Genomic DNA, 20,138 nt, shown 5'->3' with positions numbered 1-20,138 from the left:
CACTGACCGCTGCCTTCATTATCCAATATCACCGAAGCACCTCTGACTGCTGCCTTTTTCATCCAATATCACTGCACCACCACTGACTGTTGCCTTCTCCATCCAATATCACTGCACTACCACTGACTATTGCCTTCTCCATCCAATATCACTGCACTACCACTGACTATTGCCTTCTCCATCCAATATCACTGCACTACCACTGACTGTTGCCTTCTCCATCCAATATCACTGCGCCACCACTGACTGCTGCCTTCTACAACCAAGATAACTGCACCACTTCTGACTGCTGCATCCCTCATGCAACTTCACTGCACGGCCAATGACTGCTGCCCTCACCATCCAATATCACTGCAGTACCACTGACTGTTGCCTTCTCCATCCAATATCACTGCACTACCACTGACTATTGCCTTCTCCATCCAATATCACTGCACTACCACTGACTATTGCCTTCTCCATCCAATATCACTGCACTACCACTGACTGTTGCCTTCTCCATCCAATATCACTGCGCCACCACTGACTGCTGCCTTCTACAACCAAGATAACTGCACCACTTCTGACTGCTGCATCCCTCATGCAACTTCACTGCACGGCCAATGACTGCTGCCCTCACCATCCAATATCACTGCAGTACCACTGACTGTTGCCTTCTCCATCCAATATCACTGCACGACCACTGACTGTTGCCTTCTCCATCCAATATCACTGCACGACCACTGATTGTTGCCTTCTCCATCCAATATCACTGCACGACCACTGACTGTTGCCTTCTCCATCCAACATCACTGCACTACCACTGACTGTTGCCTTCTTCATCCAATATCACTGCACGACTACTGACTGTTGCTTTCTCCATCCAATATCACTGCACGACCACTGACTGTTGCCTTCTCCATCCAATATCACTGCAGCACCTCTGAATGCTGCCGACTTGCTCCAATATCACTGCACCACCTCTGACTGCTGTGTTCTGGATCCAATATCACTGCACAACCAGTGACTGTTGCCTTCTTCATGCAATATCAGTGCACCACCTCTGACTGCTGTGTTCTGGATCCGATAATAGTGCACCACCTCTGACTGCTGCCTTCAGCACCCAATATCACTACACCGTCACTGACTGCTGCCTTCTTCATCCAATATCACTGCACCACCACTGACAGCTGTGTGCTGGATCCAATATCACTGCACAATTCGTGACTGCTGCCTACTGCATCCAGTATCACTGCACTACCACTGACTGTTGCCTTCTCCATCCAATATCACTGCACTACCACTGACTGTTGCCTTCTCCATCCAATATCACTGCACGACCACTGACTGTTGCCTTCTCCATCCAACATCACTGCACTACCACTGACCGTTGCCTTCTTCATCCAATATCACTGCACGACCACTGACTGTTGCCTTCTCCATCCAACATCACTGCACTACCACTGACTGTTGCCTTCTTCATCCAATATCACTGCACGACCACTGACTGTTGCCTTCTCCATCCAATATCACTGCACGACCACTGACTGTTGCCTTCTCCATCCAATATCACTGCAGCACCTCTGAATGCTGCCGACTTGCTCCAATATCACTGCACCGCCACTGACTGTTGTCTTCTTCATGCAATTTCACTGCTCAACCTCTAACTGTTGCCTTCTGAATCCAATATCACTGCTCCACCTCTGACTGTTGCCTACTTCATCCAATCTTACTGCACCACCACTGACTGTTGCCTTCTCCATCCAATATCACTACACCACCTCTAACTGTTGCCTTCTCCATCCAATATCACTGTACTACGACTGACTGCTGCCATCTTCATCCAATATCACTGCACCACCATTGACTGTTGCCTTCTTCATCCAATATCACTGCACCACCTCTGACTGTTGCCTTCTTCATTCAATCTCACTGCACCACCACTGGCTGCTGCCTTCTTCATCCAATATCCCTGTACCGCCACTGACTGTTGCCTTATTCATGCAATATCAATGCACCAGCGCTGACCTTAGCCTTCTCCATCCAATATCACTGCACCACCACTAACTGCTGCCTTCTGAAACCATTCTCACTGCACCACCACTGACTGCTGCCTACTTCATCCAATATCACTGGACCACCACTGACTGCTGCATTCCTCATCCGACATCACTGCACAACTAGTGACTGTTGCCTTCTGAATCCATTGTCAGTGCTCCACCACTGACTGCTGCCATCTTAATTAATATCACTGCACCACCTCTTACTGCTGTCATCTACATCGAATATCACTGTACCACCTCTGACTGTTGCCTTCTTCATCCAATATCACTGCACCAGCAGTGACTGCTGCCTTCTCCATCCAATATCAATGCACCACCCCTGACTGCTGCCTTCTCCATCCAATATCACTGCACCACCTCTGACTGTTGCCTTCTTCATCGAATATCGCTGCACCACCACTGACTGCTGGTATCTTCATCCAATATCACTGCACCACCACTGACTGCTGGTATCTTCATCCAATATCACTGCACCACCACTGACTGTTGCCTTCTGAATCCAATATCACTGCACTACGACTGACTGGTGCCTTCTTCATCCAATATCACTGCACCACCGACTGTTGCCATCTTCATGCAATTTCACTGCACCACCTCTGACTGCTGTCATCTCCATCCAAAATCACTGTACCACCACTGACTGTTGCCTTCTTCATCCAATATCAATGCAGCACCTCTGACTGCTGCCTTCTTCATCCAATATCAATGCACCACCTCTGACTGCTGCCTTCTTCATCCAATATCACTGCACCACCTCTGACTGTTGCCTTCTCCATCTAATATCACTGCACCACCACTGACTGCTGGTATCTTCAACCAATATCACTGCACCACCTCTGACTGTTGCCTTCTCCATCGAATATCACTGCACCACCTCTGACTGTTGCCTTCTTCATCCAATATCACTGCAATAGCAGTGACTGCTGCCTTCTCCATCCAACATCAATGCACCACCCCTGACTGCTGCCTTCTCCATCCAATATCACTGCACCACCTCTGACTGTTGCCTTCTTCATCCAATATCGCTGCACCACCAGTGACTGCTGGTATCTTCATCCAATATCACTGCACCACCTCTGACTGTTGCCTTCTCCATCTAATATCACTGCACCACCACTGACTGCTGGTATATTCATCCAATATCACTGCACCACCGACTGTTGCCATCTTCATGCAATTTCACTGCACCACCTCTGACTGCTGTCATCTCCATCCAGAATCACTGTACCACCACTGACTGTTGCCTTCTTCATCCAATATCACTGCACTACCACTGACTGCTGTCTTCTTCATCCAATATCACTGCACTCCCACTGACTGCTGTCTTCTTCATCCAATCTCACTGCACTACCACTGACTGCTGTCTTCTTCATCCAATCTCACTGCACTGCCACTGACTGCTGACATCTTCAATCTCACTGCACTACCACTGACTGTTGTCTTCTCCATCCAATATCACTGACTGTTGCCTTCTCCATCCAATATCACTGACTGTTGCCTTCTCCATCCAATATGACTGCAGTACCACTGACTGTTGCCTTCTCCATCCAACATCAATGCACTACCACTGACTGTTGCCTTCTCCATCCAACATCAATGCACTAACACTGACTGTTGCCTTCTCCATCCAATATCACTGCACTACCACTGACTGTTGCCTTCTCCATCCAATATCACTGCATGACCACTGACTGTTGCCTTCTCCATCCAATATCACTGCACTAACACTGACTGTTGCCTTCTCCATCCAATATCACTGCAGTACCACTGACTGTTGCCTTCTCCATCCAATATCACTGCACTACCACTGACTGTTGCCTTCTCCATCCAATATCACTGCACTACCACTGACTGTTGCCTTCTCCATCCAATATCACTGCACTACCACTGACTGTTGCCTTCTCCATCCAATATCACTGCACTACCACTGACTGTTGCCTTCTCCATCCAATATCACTGCACTACCACTGACTGTTGCCTTCTCCATCCAATATCACTGCACGACCACTGACTGTTGCCTTCTCCATCCAATCGTACTGCACTACCACTGACTCTTGCCTTCTCCATCCAATATCACTGCACCGCCACTGACTGTTGCCTTCTCCATCGAATATCACTGCACCACCTCTGACTGTTGCCTTCTTCATCCAATATCACTGCAATAGCAGTGACTGCTGCCTTCTCCATCCAACATCAATGCACCACCCCTGACTGCTGCCTTCTCCATCCAATATCACTGCACCACCTCTGACTGTTGCCTTCTCCATCTAATATCACTGCACCACCACTGACTGCTGGTATATTCATCCAATATCACTGCACCACCGACTGTTGCCATCTTCATGCAATTTCACTGCACCACCTCTGACTGCTGTCATCTCCATCCAGAATCACGGTACCACCACTGACTGTTGCCTTCTTCATCCAATATCACTGCACTACCACTGACTGCTGTCTTCTTCATCCAATATCACTGCACTCCCACTGACTGCTGTCTCCTTCATCCAATCTCACTGCACTACCACTGACTGCTGTCTTCTTCATCCAATCTCACTGCACTGCCACTGACTGCTGACATCTTCAATCTCACTGCACTACCACTGACTGTTGTCTTCTCCATCCAATATCACTGACTGTTGCCTTCTCCATCCAATATCACTGACTGTTGCCTTCTCCATCCAATATGACTGCAGTACCACTGACTGTTGCCTTCTCCATCCAACATCAATGCACTACCACTGACTGTTGCCTTCTCCATCCAACATCAATGCACTAACACTGACTGTTGCCTTCTACATCCAATATCACTGCACTACCACTGACTGTTGCCTTCTCCATCCAATATCACTGCATGACCACTGACTGTTGCCTTCTCCATCCAATATCACTGCACTAACACTGACTGTTGCCTTCTCCATCCAATATCACTGCAGTACCACTGACTGTTGCCTTCTCCATCCAATATCACTGCACTATCACTGACTGTTGCCTTCTCCATCCAATATCACTGCACTACCACTGACGGTTGCCTTCTCCATCCAATATCACTGCACTACCACTGACTGTTGCCTTCTCCATCCAATATCACTGCACTACCACTGACTGTTGCCTTCTCCATCCAATATCACTGCACGACCACTGACTGTTGCCTTCTCCATCCAATCGTACTGCACTACCACTGACTCTTGCCTTCTCCATCCAATATCACTGCACCGCCACTGACTGTTGCCTGCTCCATCCAATATCACTGCACTACCACTGACTGTTGACTTCTCCATCCAACATCAATGCACTACCACTGACTGTGGCCTTCTCCATCCAATATCACTGCAGTACCACTGACTGTTGCCTTCTGAATCCATTGTCACTGTGCCACCACTGACTGCTGCCTTCTTCATTAATATCACTGCCCCACCACTGACTGCTGCCTTTTAAAACCAATATCACTGCACCACTTCTGACTGCTGCATTCCTCATCCAACATCACTGCACTACCAATGACTGCTACCCTCACCATCCAATATCACTGCACCACCACTGACTGCTGCATTCTTCATCCAATTTCATTGCACCAACTCTAGTTGCTGCCTTCATCATCCAATATCACTGCACCACCATTGACAGCTGCATTCTTCATCCAATATCACTGCACAAGTAGTGACTGTTGCCTTCTGAATCCATTGTCACTGCGCAACCACTGACTGTTGCCTTCTACATCCAATATCACTGCACTACCACTGACTGTTGCCTTCTTCATCCAATATCACTGCACTACCACTGACTGTTGCCTTCTACATCCAATATCACTGCACTACCACTGACTGTTGCCTTCTCCATCCAATATCACTGCGCAACCACTGACTGTTGCCTTCTCCATCCAATATCACTGCGCAACCACTGACTGCTGCCTTCTTCATCCAGTATCAATACATCACCACTGACTGCTGTGTTCTGGACCCAATATCACTGCACCACCACTGACTGTTGCCTTCTTCATGCAATATCACTGCACCATCTCTGTCTGCTGCCTTCTTCATCCAGTATCACTGCACCACCACTGACTGTTGCCTTCTTCATGCAATATCACTACACCATCTCTGTCTGCTGCCTTCTTCATCCAATATCCCTGCACCACCTCTGACTGCTGTATTTTGGATCCAATATCACTGCAACACCTCTGACTGCTGCCTTCTCCATCCAATATCACTGCACCACCTCTGACTGCTGCCTTTTTCATCCAATATCACTGCACCACCTCTGACTGCTGCCTTCTTCATCGAATATCACTGCACCACCAGTGACTGCTGCCTTCTTCATCCAATATCACTGCACCACCTCTGAGCGCTGCCTTCTTCATCAAATATCACTGCACCACCTCTGACTGGTGCCTTTTTCATCCAATATCACTGCACCGCCACTGACTGTTGCCTGCTGAATCCAATATCACTGCACCACCACTGACTGTTGCCTTTTTCATCCAATCTCACTGCACCACCTCTGACTGCTGCCTTCTTCATCCAATATCACTGCACCACCTCTGACTGCTGCCTTCTCCATCCAATATCCCTGCATCACCTCTGACTGTTGCCTTCTCCATCCAATATCCCTGCATCACCTCTGACTGCTGCCTTCTCCATCCAATATCCCTGCATCACCTCTGACTGCTGCCTTCTCCATCCAATATCCCGGCATCACCTCTGACTGTTACCTTCTTCATTCAATATCACTGCACCACCACTGATTGCTGCTTTCTTCATCCAATATCCCTGCATCACCTCTGACTGTTGCCTTCTCCATCCAATATCACTGCACCGCCACTGACTGTTGCCTTTTTCATCCAATATCACTGCACCACCTCTGACTGCTGCCTTCTTCATCCAATATCACTGCACCGCCACTTACTGTTGCCTTTTTCATGCAATATCAGTGCACCACCTCTGACTGCTGTGTTCTGGATCCAATATCACTGCACAACCAGTGACTGTTGCCTTCTTCATGCAATATCAGTGCACCACCTCTGACTGCTGTGTTCTGGATCCGATAATAGTGCACCACCTCTGACTGCTGCTTAAGCATCCAATATCACTGCACCGTCACTGACTGCTGCCTTCTTCATGCAATATCACTGCACCACCACTGACAGCTGTGTGCTGGATCCAATATCACTGCACAATTCGTGACTGCTGCCTACTTCATCCAGTATCACTGCACTACCACTGACTGTTGCCTTCTCCATCCAATATCACTGCACTACCACTGACTGTTGCCTTCTTCATCCAATATCACAGCACTACCACTGACTATTGCCTTCTCCATCCAATATCACTGCACTACCACTGACTGTTGCCTTCTCCATCCAATATCACTGCACCACCACTGCCTGTTGCCTTCCCCATCCAATCGCACTGCACTACCACTGACTGTTGCCTTCTCCATCCAATATCACTGCACTACCACTGACTGTTGCCTTCTTCATCCAATATCACAGCACTACCACTGACTATTGCCATCTCCATCCAATCGCACTGCACTACCGACTGTTGCCTTCTTCATCCAATATCACTGCACCACCAGTGACTGCTGCCTTCTTCATCCAATATCACTGCACCACCTCTGACTGCTGCCTTCTTCATCCAATATCACTGCACCGCCTCTGACTGTTGCCTTTTTCATCCAATATCACTGCACCGCCACTGACTGTTGTCTGCTGAATCCAATATCACTGCACCGCTACTGACTGTTGTCTGCTGAATCCAATATCACTGCACCGCCACTGACTGTTGTCTGCTGAATCCAATATCACTGCACCACCTCTGACTGCTGCCTTCTTCATCCAATATCACTGCACCGCCACTGACTGTTGCCTTTTTCATCCAATATCACTGCACCGCCACTGACTGTTGTCTGCTGAATCCAATATCACTGCACCGCCACTGACTGTTGTCTGCTGAATCCAATATCACTGCACCGCCACTGACTGTTGTCTGCTGAATCCAATATCACTGCACCGCCACTGACTGTTGCCTTTTTCATCCAATATCACTGCACCGCCACTGACTGTTGCCTGCTGAATCCAATATCACTGCACCGCCACTGACTGTTGCCTTTTTCATCCAATATCACTGCATCACCACTGACTGTTGCCTTTTTCATCCAATATCACTGCATCACCACTGACTGTTGCCTTTTTCATCCAATATCCCTGCACCACCTCTGACTGCTGCCTTCTCCATCCAATATCAATACATCACCACTGACTGCTGTGTTCTGGATCCAATATCACTGCACAACCAGTGACTGTTGCCTTCTTCATGCAATATCAGTGCACCACCTCTGACTGCTGTGTTCTGGATCCAATATCACTGCACAACCAGTGACTGTTGCCTTCTTCATGCAATATCAGTGCACCATCTCTGCCTGCTGTGTTCTGGATCCGATAATAGTGCACCACCTCTGACTGCTGCTTAAGCATCCAATATCACTGCACCACCACTGACAGCTGTGTGCTGGATCCAATATCACTGCACAATTCGTGACTGCTGCCTTCTCCATCCAATATCACTGCACCACCTCTGACTGCTGCCTTCAGCATCCAATATCACTGCACCGTCACTGACTGCTGCCTTCTTCATCCAATATCACTGCACCACCACTGACTGTTGCCTTGAGTCCAATGTCACTGCAGCACCTCTGACTGCTCCCTTCATCGAATATCCCTGCACTACCACTGACTGTTGCCTTCTGCATTCAACATCCCTGCACCACCTCTGACTACTGCCAGCTTCATCCAATATCACTGCACCACGACCGACTGCGGCCTTCTCAATCCAATATCACTGCACCACCAATGACTGTTGCCTTCTTCATTAATATCACTGCAATACCACTGTCTGCTGCCGTCTTCATCCAATATCCCTGCACCACCACTGACTGCTGCCGTCTTTTTCCAATATCCCTGCACCACCTCTGACTGCTACCTTCTCCATCCAATATCAATGCAGTACCTCTGACTGCTTCCTTCTTCATCGAATATCCCTACACTACTCCTGACTGTTGCCTTCTCCAACCAATATCACTGCACCACCATTGCTACCTTCTCTATCCAATATCACTGCACCACCATTGCTACCTTCTCTATCCAATATCACTGCACCACCATTGCTACCTTCTCCATCTAATATCACTGCATCACCATTGCTACCTTCTCTATCCAATATCACTGCACCATCATTGCTACCTTCTCTATCCAATATCACTGCACCACCATTGCTACCTTCTCCATCCAATATCACTGCATCACCATTGCTACCTTCTCCATCCAATATCACTGCACCATCATTGCTACCTTCTCTATCCAATATCACTGCACCACCATTGCTACCTTCTCCATCCAATATCACTGCATCACCATTGCTACCTTCTCTATCCAATATCACTGCACCACCATTGCTACCTTCTCTATCCAATATCACTGCACCATCATTGCTACCTTCTCTATCCAATATCACTGCACCACCATTGCTACCTTCTCTATCCAATATCACTGCACCATCATTGCTACCTTCTCTATCCAATATCACTGCACCACCATTGCTACCTTCTCTATCCAATATCACTGCACCACCATTGCTACCTTCTCTATCCAATATCACTGCACCACCATTGCTACCTTCTCTATCCAATATCACTGCATCACCATTGCTACCTTCTCCATCTAATATCACTGCATCACCATTGCTACCTTCTCTATCCAATAGCACTGCACCACCATTGCTACCTTCTCTATCCAATATTAGTGCAACAGCATCGCTGCCTTCTCCAGTTGACTTTCAAGGCCTGAGCTCTGCGCAGTGTAGTCTTTCAAATTCTGTCCGGTCGCCCAAACGAAAATCACTGGCGTCATATTAGGTACTAATATTATACAATAAATTGTTTTAAACTCATAAGAAACCTGAGGGGTAAATCTGATAGCCCCCCAAAAATGGACATGGGAATCTCCATGTGCAATTAACTTGTGGCCATTGACTGCAATGCAGACAAAATGCCAACATGTTGCTTGCTCATATCAGCGTTCCCAGCATCCAGCCAGCACTAACTGTGGTGTTGATCAGTTGGATGCATCACCAGGAGACCAATATCATGAGTGGCTAGCAGCATTCAAAGCTAGCCTGCACTGCTTACAGGGGAGGTACCTTTAGCAAGCCCTGGCAGTGATTCTGACCTGGGAAACATTGAATAATGGTGCAACATGGGAGAGAATGAGTTCCAAAATTTTGGACACTGCACTGGAGGCTTGGTGGAGGAGATGGAAAGGAGGCGAGATGTTCTCTCTCCGCAGGGGATCAGACTCATATTCAGAAGGCAGTGGGAGCTGACAGCTGTGGAGGTTAACGCCAGCAGTCTAGCCCTGATCTGGATGCAGTGCTGCAAGAAGTCCAATGACCTCTCACGAATGGTCAAATGCCATATCCCACCAAATGCAGCACTCACCTCAGACACTGCTCAATTCAGCACACCCCCATCACTCACTTACCAACAAACTCCAATCGAGACTCATACCTGACATTCATATACTCCACCACACCCTCACATGGTTAGCACTGCTCAAGCCTCACACCCACATCTGACAGGTTGCACTACTGCCAGCTCTTCCACCATGACAGCCACATCAGCGAAACTGATGCACAACACTCACTGGCACACTTCCCTCTCTTTTGCAGGACCAAGTGGCATACACTTGGAGGCAGCAAAAGCAGGCGACAAGCGCATATGCCTGTCCTGATCCCCATGGAGGAGACAGTCTCTATTGAGACCCCAAATGCCGAGGGCGTGGCCAGAGGCGCGGCTGAAACCACTGATGATGATGGTATCCTATTACCTAATCCTCCCTCTCACATCCCAGTTCTCCCTCATCTCACAATCTCTTCTGATTCATAACCTGCAGGTGGTGTAAACATGCATCGCTTACCCACACTACAATCATACCCATCTGCCTTGCTCCTTTCAGATACACAAAACTGCAACTTGTCCAGGCAGTGGAAAAACAGTGAGCAGACAGTGACGATGAACTCAATTTCATTACTCAATTTCACACTCACAGCCACCAACTCAGGTACTGACATTGCGTGTAATTTAGAGGATCGCACAGAGGTGGGATATGCACCTGGTGAGACACGGGCACGAGTGACCTGCAGCCAGGGCAGGGGGCTTGGATGGCGCAGCTGCCAGTTTGCCAGAGGGCAAGGTTGCACACGAGTTCTGCTGCAAAAGACTGAGATAAATGCTTTGATGGGGCAGCATACAGAAGGATGCTGATGGCTGTTGTCATGAAGACCCCCAACCTGCCAAGAATGAGGCATATTAATTTCATCATATGAACATTATTTTTATGGAGTGAAGAAATTATTTGTTTAAAAAGAGATCACCAGACACTTGGCTGGAGGATATTTGCATACTAAGAGACAGTGCTTGGAGACACAAAAGAATTGCTCACTGATTCAAGTAACAGAGATTGGGCTGGGCAATCGTGATCCACATCGTGTCGGGACAAGAGACAGCACTACACCCCCAATGCCCTTCTCCCCACCGAGAGCTTTGGAATCCACAAATGCAGAAGTGGTTAAACCAGCTGGTCACATGACTAACCGACTGGTCCAGGCTTCTTGAGCTAGACAAAGGGCAGTTTGAATTCAGACTGCCGATTTGTAACTGAACCTGGAACAAGACAGCCTCTCTCCTGGATGGCTCTCTCTTGCTTTCTCACAAGCCTCCGAACCCACTGAAGACACGTAAACCTCAATAGATAAAAGACTCCTACATCGAATTAAGTTAAAGCATGCACTGGGCCACAACGAACAGCTAGATTTACCGGCAACCAAAGACTCAACATCAAACTCAAAGGACAGTAAATAGAAACCCATCTATTGCCTCAAACTTTTCCCCTTTTTCTGTCTCGGTCTGTGTGTGTTTATCGCATATGCATGTGGGGAGGCGATGGCATACTGGTATTGTCACTGGACTAGTAACCCAGAGACCCAGGTATTGCTCTGGGGACATGGGTTCGAATCCCACCACAGCAGAAGGTGGAATGTGAATTCAATTAATAAATCTGGAATTTAAAGCTAGTCTAATGATGGCCATGAAACCATTGTCGATTGTTGTAAAAACCCATCTGGTTCATTAATGTCCTTTAGGGAAGGAAATCTGCTGTCCTTATCTGGTCTGGCATGTGACTCCAAATCCACAGCAATGTGGTTGACTCTTGCATGTCCTTGAAATGGCCCAGCAAGCCACTCAGTTCAAGGGCAAGTAGGGATGAGCAATAAATGCTGGCCTGGCCTGCGACGCCCACGTCCCATGAAAGAATAACTTTTTAAAAAAATGCTAGCGTGGTCACGTCGCGTATTCATAGCCGTTACCCGAATTAGAGTTTAAGATTAATAAACTTCCATCTTTGTTGTTTAAATCAAAGAAAACCTGCCTAATTGATTTCTTTGCCTTACAATTGGAAAGTGGTGAACAAGGGTTCATTGAGGGGGAGCTAAAACACGGTGTTTTTAAAAAATAAACCCGGTTACGGATAAACCAGGCAAAGGCTGAGAGGGAACCCCTAGATCCTTTCCTCACCTGGTCCTAACAGGTATGCTTGGTGCATTGGGAAGCTTGTCAGAAGGTCTATGGTCAATTTCAAAGAGCAGAGAGCAACCACCACCAGGCTTTTCACAGAGCTTGCATCCATTCTTCCCAGCATGAAAATGGTGGCCAACTCTGTTCGCACACTTGCATACCCAACCACAACGCAGCCTTTGATGGCCTATAGCGCAACTTGCATGGCAGCACAAGCAGCAGCCAACCGTCAGATTGCTGCAGTGGAAGCTCAGAATGCTGTCATTCAAGGTCAGCTTGCTACCATGCAGGCTCAGACTGCTGCCATCATGGCGGTGGATTAATGTGCAAAGGGTGTCACAACAGTCCAGAAATCGATCCTGCAACAGATTACTAGGATTGCCAAAGCACAGCCCTAGGGGAGTGACAGTGGCTCCATGAGGTACAAGCCTGCTGTCGGCTGACAGGAAGAAAGCATTTGTCCTCCTACCACTGCCACCTCACCAGTGCCCTTGCTGTTGCCAATCATCCAGCCAGCACAGACTGCTACCATCCATGCTGTGATGATGCAGTCTGTAGCAGGTCCTCCTAAGCTCAGAGCTGGTTAAATTCATCATCTAAGGCAATTTTCACTCGTCTCCACTGAAAGTCAGCAGCCTTCCACCAACCATGCTGCAGACACTAGGGTAGCACCCCATAGCAGCGCTAGGAGGACAAGCACTAAGGGAATGCACAAGGGTGATTAGTTCATTTTAGTATGCAATATGGAATCATCTAATTTATACATTTGGTTTAAAATGCTTTGTGATGGTTTTTATTTTTGCATTGCGGCCAAGTGGATGCTGCGATGGTCAGTGACAGAGGGAGGGTAAAATGTAGGACTGTTGGTGAATGGGGAATTGGGGTTGGGGTTACTGATATTGCAATCAGATGAGTTCTTCACTGACAGTCTGGCCAGAAAGGAGTTGCCGAGATTGCCTCCTTTCTTCCTCCTCATGCTCCAGTTCCTACCCCTGCTCCTCAGTTGGCTGCCATATAGTTGGTGACAAGGGCTGCCCCCTCACGATGGCGAGGTATGCAGCATGCAGCAGACATGATGAATATTGATACCTGCACTGTTGAATACTGCAGGGCTTCTCCAGGCAGTTGAAGCATTAGTCTGCTCCATCACATTTCGTGAGGCAGCACAGCTTACTCTGTATGCATGTTGCATACATGTGCATGAGTTGCGTACTGCAGTCATCAGCCATGCCGGGGGTAGCCCTTGTCCAGAAGCCACCCTTCAGTTTGTCACTATGGCTCAAACGCAGCTGGCACAACCGACTGCTGCTGAATGAAGCTATCGTGACTGCTGCAGCATCTTGGGCATTGATCTGCATGGTTCGCTGCATCTGGTCACACACGAGCTGGACACTGACAGAATGAAATCCCTTACAGTTGCGGTTTAAAACTGCGTTAACATGCAGCGCCTACAAAGCAATGTGTGTGCAGTCGATGGCACCCTGCATCATGGGGAAGCCTACAATCCTCGTGAAACGTCGTGCTCTCTCCACTTGCTTCTCTCTGGCAAGAGAGGATGAAATACAGTTAGCTCCCAATGAATAGAGAGCATCAGTTACATAACAGTGGACAGCAAACTGTGAAATGCTGCATATATCTCTAGCTCCAGCCTGGAAGAAACCAGATGCCTAAAACTTAATGGCCACAGTCATCTTCACAGCCACTGGCAATCTGGTCCTTGCCTTGCTCTGAGGTTGCAATTGTTTTTGCAGCAGGTGGCAAATTACAGTAAGGATGCCCTCACTGAAGCGGAGACATCCCACACACTGTTCCTTACTGAGGTTCAGGGAGGAGAATTGCTTCTGAACACCCTGAGAGGATATGGCCACGTACTGAGAGGCCTTTTCCCTCTTCTAGCAACTTATTCTGCTCTGCGTGGCCTTTGTCCATTCTCCAAGCAAGCAAAAACTCCTTCAGCACCGGCCACACCACTCCCTGTAATCTTCTGCAACTTAAAGTAACTATAAAAATAGCTAAACACTAGAATGGAACCAACATCCAAAAAAATCAACCAGCAACCAACCTGTATGTAATGACGATCCTTTTCAATAGCGTTGGTGGAGGTGGGCGGGGACGGGTAGTCCTTCCTGCTGCTAAAGGTGTGTTCCACTGTGCAAGGTTAAGAGATGGAGCTAGCTGGAGCACTGAGCTCCAAAACGGCACCACTGATGTCAAATCAGGATTGCACGCTGATTGACATCAAGATCTGCCATTTACTGCGCATGCTAACACGCTCAGCAATATGGCATCCAGTGCAACGCAAATGCCATTTTAAAGATCTGAGGGCACTCCTGGTGCCAAAAAAGCAGACACAGATGATCTCAATTTCGCAACCATGGTTTGGAAGATGAGCTGCCTGTTTCTACAACACTGAGTTCTGCAGTTCATGCTGCTAGGAAGTAAGTCAAGTTGGAGAAAGGTGGCAAAGGCTGAATGTGTAACATCTGACAAATTACTGAATTTAAACCAGAAATCCTAGCCCTGATTTTATCAGGCATCAGACCTGTTCTCATTGAGTACATTAGGTTAGAATTGGGGCCACTGTGTTTTAATTACATATCTTTAAACGGAACAGAACCGGCATGTTTATTTTAAAATTAAGAATTCTGTCAGTGACTTGTGAATGCACAACATGAAGAATCTTTTTTAAAATGGAACTGTTAAAAAGAGTTACAAATAATGCTTTAAAATTCTGATTATTTTATTTAAATGAGTTTGGATGATTTTACGGTGTCTGAAGGAGTTACAACAGCTGACTATTAGGGTGCATAATTATCAATAATAAAATTTAGTAATAAGTGCAGGGATTGCGTGTTTAACTGAGCACTATCTCAATGCTTGGCTTAGTAATCCTTCCAATTAAATATTTTCAGTGATATCGCTAGTGCTCATTTTCTAAACAATAGCACTTTGAAAGAAAATGTGACCAATGAGCAAAATTAACAAAAGGATGCAAACCTGACTTTTGCAGCTACTTCATTTTTAAATCAGAGTCGCATTAATGATAATCCCTTCAGATTACTTTCCTGAAGATCAGTCTGATCATTTTCACTAAATCTGAATTAAATATTACTCTCAACATTTGAGCAGAAATAGAATTAGACAGAGAGAGAGAGATTTTGAACTAGTGTCACGGATTGACTGCCCGAATTTCACTTCTCTGAAATCAATGTGAATGAGAATAGGCAGTTTCTTGAATGGGTCGATCCACTATGCTAGTTTCATAACGAGGCAGCAAGATGAAAAGCTCTCTCAAAGATCAGCTAACGCATAATTTTGCTGTTTATACACCAACAACATACAGCAGAAGGGATGTAATTTTTGCCACACCCATTTTTAAACACTGCAATCATTAAATTGTTTTAAGGAAAATAAACAGTCCAGTGCCAGTTAGTGGGTCATTACCAACCCAAATAAAGTTATACAGAACAGAAACAGGCCTTTGGCCCATCGTGTCCCTGCCAGCCATCAAGCACCCAACTATTCTAATCTCATTTTCCAGCACTTGGCCCGTAGCCTGGTATGCTATGGCTTTTCAAGTGCTCATCTAAATACTTCTTAAATGCTGTGAGGGTTCCTGCCTCTACCACCTCTTCAGGCAGTGTGTTCCAGATTCCAACCACCCTCTGGGTGAAAACATTTTTCCTCAAATCCCCTCTAAACCTCCTGCCTCTTACCTTAAATCTATGTCCCTCCGCTAAGGGAAAAAGTTTCTTCCTATCTAACCTATCAATGCCCCTCATAATTTTGTGTACCTCAATCATGTCCCCACTCAGCCTTCTCTGCTCCAAGGAAAACAACCCCAGCTTATCCAGTCTCTCTTCATTTTGCTGAAATGTTCCAGCCCAGGCAACATCCTGGTGAATCTCCTCTGCACCCTCTCCAGTACAATCACATCCTTCCTATAGTGTGGTGCCCAGAACTGTACACAGTACTCCAGCTGTGGCCAAACTAGCGTTTTATACAGCTCCATCATAACTTCCCTGCTGGGAGGTTTGCTCATGCTGTTGGGGGACATTTAAACTAATTTGGCAGAGGGATGGGATACAGAGTGGAGGTACTGTAGGGGTTGATACACAGTCAAATATAGAAGAGAAACTGAGTCAGCCTGGAAGGCAGAGCAAATATAAACCTGTTAAGGCACAAGTGAAAAATGCAAGGCTGGATTGCATCTATTTTAATGCAAGGAGTCTTACTGGTGAGGCAGATGAATTGAGGGCATTGATTAGCACATGGGATTATGATACTGTTGCTATCACAGAGACATGGTTGAGGGAGGGGCAGGACTGGCAGCTCAATATTCCAGGGTATAGAATCTTCAGGCGTGACAGGGGAGGAATAAAAGAGGAGGCGGCACTGCACTGTTGATCAAGGAGTCAATTACTGCAGTAAGGAGGGATGATATCTTAGAAGGTTCCTCAAATGACACCATATGGGTAGAACATAAAAACAAAAAGGGGGCAATCACTTGGCTGGGCGTGTACTATAGGCCTCCAAACAGTCAGGGAGAGATAGAGGAGCAGATATGTAGGCAAATCTCAGAGAGGTGTAAAAATAATAGGGTAATAATAGTCGGGGAATTCAATTTACCTAATATCAACTGGGATAGTCTTAGTGTAAAAGACTTAAAGGGGCGTATTCTTAAAATGCATACAGGAGAGCTTTTTGAGCCAGTATGTAGAACGTCCTACAACAGAAGAGACCTAATCCTAGGGAATGAAGCTGAACAAGAGGTAGAAGTGTCAGTGGAGGAGCATTTCGGGGATAGTGACCATAACTCTAAGATTATGTGGAAAGATTCAGGAAACTGTGCTTATTTTTACTTTGACAATTGACTTTGAGGTGACCTCATTACTGCTTTCAAGGAGATAAAGAAAATGGACAAAGATGATCCAGGAAAACTGTTCATTATGGTAAAGAGTTAAAAACAAAAGGTAAAAGCTAGGGCAATAGGAGTAGCGGCAGTCGACTACATGTGTTCATACATAAGGCAATAGAATTGGGGACAAGTTGCCAAGGAAGGCCACTGAAGCAAGCATCATAAGTGCGATCAGGAAGCAAACAGACATTATTCTAGAGATTATAAAGGAATCATAGGGGAAACTGAGAAACGGAGTAGATAGGGATTATTTGGCAAAAAGAGATGGGTTTATTGGGAATATATCTTTTTTGTATTCCTAAAAATTCTTACATTCCAAATAAGGATGAATGTTTACCAGATCACATTTCTTGAAGCAAGCCAGAAAGCTGTGAACTTTTCATGAACTACTTATAAGGGATCTTTGATCTTAATCTTATTCAACTTTGACTGTTTTCAGTACTGGTCACTGCCAAGTGATGAAAACAAAAGTTCTTCAACAGAGAAAATGTGGTAAAAGGAAAACAGAAAAGAAACAACACTAAGGGGAAAGTAAAATGATCAGAAGTATTGACAATGCCCTATTCTAAGGCAGCTTTAGCATGAAACTATTACAAACCTCTCATTATAGCCAACACTTCATCTCACCAGAAGTAACATTACATCAATAAGGAAACTTGGAGCTCCAATAAATCAAACTTTAATGACAAAACCTACAAATTCATTGCTGCTCCTTACAATTTTGGAATGAGATGTGACTACATTATAGAAAGCCTATTGTTGTTCCTCCATTGTTCTTTAACAGCTGGATAAAAGCTGGACTACTTTTCATCAGCATTGTCTGCTTAAGAGTGTTCTTGCTTTTATTGTGAAGTAAAAAATCATCAGATGACTCAGGCACTATTTTTAGTTTCTTGTTAATGACTATGTGAACTTCTTCTGACCGGTAATCACTGCACAGTTTGCGTTTTAGATATTATCTGTTCTGAATGTTGATGAGTTCCAGAGGAACTGTTTTCAAGTTCCCAAAGATAAAAAGTGTTGGAACAATCTACGCAGTACCTTCTCCTTATTTCCTGGGGAATAAACCCTTGTGCCGCACATGTTTTCACCACATCTTTCATTCATCTGCTGCGGAATCCCTGGGCCATTGCTATCAGAAGCACATTTCAGTAAGCCAGTGGTTTGAGCTGCTGCTAATCATAGCCTAAGGCTGCGTATGGCCCCATTTCCAAGGGCAGCAAATATATTCAGAATCTGAAAAGAAATTCAAATACAGCTTTCCTTGTTTATTTTCAGAAAATGCACCACATTGTGCTTTCAAATGGATGCTGATTTGCAAGCAATGAGTTTCAAAACTGTCAAACTTCAAGTATTTCCAACATTTCCTTTTAAATGTTCATTATTTTCATGGTATTTGGTTTTGATTGTGTAATTCAATGGCAGAAAGCAACATACAACTTTGCTTATACAAAGTATCATATACACACATACAATATATAAAACAGATCTACATTACCTGCCAGCATTCAGCATCAAATCAAGGAATAAAAATGTGCAAATTGAAAAGTAAAATGTTGTCAAAATTTAGTGTGCCTGAATAAGGCAGGTCGAAACAATTCTCTCAGACAACAATCTCAATTACTGCTTTTAATGGGCTCTATCTGAAAGATTCTGCCTTTAAACAGCCCTGGTAATTAGGAAGTGACAAGTACTCTAGGGTGATTCAGAGATTAATGTTAATATTTGAGAAGTTTCTTCCTAGTCGCTTCAACTGTTAGTGTTATCATTTTTAAAAAAAAAGACTAAAAATTTAACTTCAATCATTTACTCCTCAGTTCTATTCACAGATACAAAGTGAATATATAACATAAATTGCAACTGCTATGATTCAGCAAGTAGCCGTCCTATACGGACTCAGAGGGTCACAGACTGGATAGGCTTTGCTGATCTCAGCAGGAGCTGTGGTAGAGGGTGCTATTGTTGGCCTCAGCATCTTTGGTTTAGGGAGGGGATATGACTCTAATATTAGCCCACACCTTTGATTGCCTTCTAATGACCTCTACTAGAAGTTCAAGTGTGCAAACGTTATGGAGGCAGGTTCAGACTTGGCTGTGCCAGCTCCCACAGTTGGATACCCTGCTAATACTCATTTTCAATGTTCACACTGAATAATGGCTGGAGAGCACCTAGCCCCTATTGTACCATCCTTAACAAAGTCACCAACAGTGTCAATAGGGAGATAAATTGATCCAAATCACAAAAAGAATTGGTGAAAGATATTGGCCATCCAGTATGCATAACTGTTAGAACAGGGGAAACGGATCCTCCAGCAGGAAAGGTTGTAGTATAAACGGCACAAATAACTACCAGGAAACCTTACAGATAATAAGCTTTTGGGTCAAGGTCCTACCATTACTGTGAATGGACTCTCAGGATGCTCGTATTGGCAAGTTTGGTATTGGCAAGTTTTATTGGGAAAATTAAGTTAACATAGACAAGAAAAAACAGGACTACAGGAAAAGTGAATACCACAGGATAATGAAGATAAAACTGGGGAAACAAAATTGTGG

The 20,138-nt window shown here is 45.7% G+C and overlaps 1 protein-coding gene across 10 annotated transcripts in view; it reads right to left on the bottom strand.

Annotated features, from left to right (window-relative positions):
• LOC137346547 (protein CASP-like) overlaps positions 1–20,138 on the bottom strand; it is a 734,295-nt gene that overhangs the window by 113,376 nt on the left and 600,781 nt on the right. The gene's annotated exons all lie outside the window — the stretch shown is intronic.

This window comes from Heterodontus francisci, chromosome 30 (genome assembly GCF_036365525.1).
Source record: "Heterodontus francisci isolate sHetFra1 chromosome 30, sHetFra1.hap1, whole genome shotgun sequence".
NCBI classification, from domain to species: Eukaryota; Metazoa; Chordata; class Chondrichthyes; order Heterodontiformes; family Heterodontidae; genus Heterodontus; species Heterodontus francisci.
Note: the sequence above shows the minus strand (reverse complement) of the source record. Positions and strands in the feature narration are given on the sequence as shown.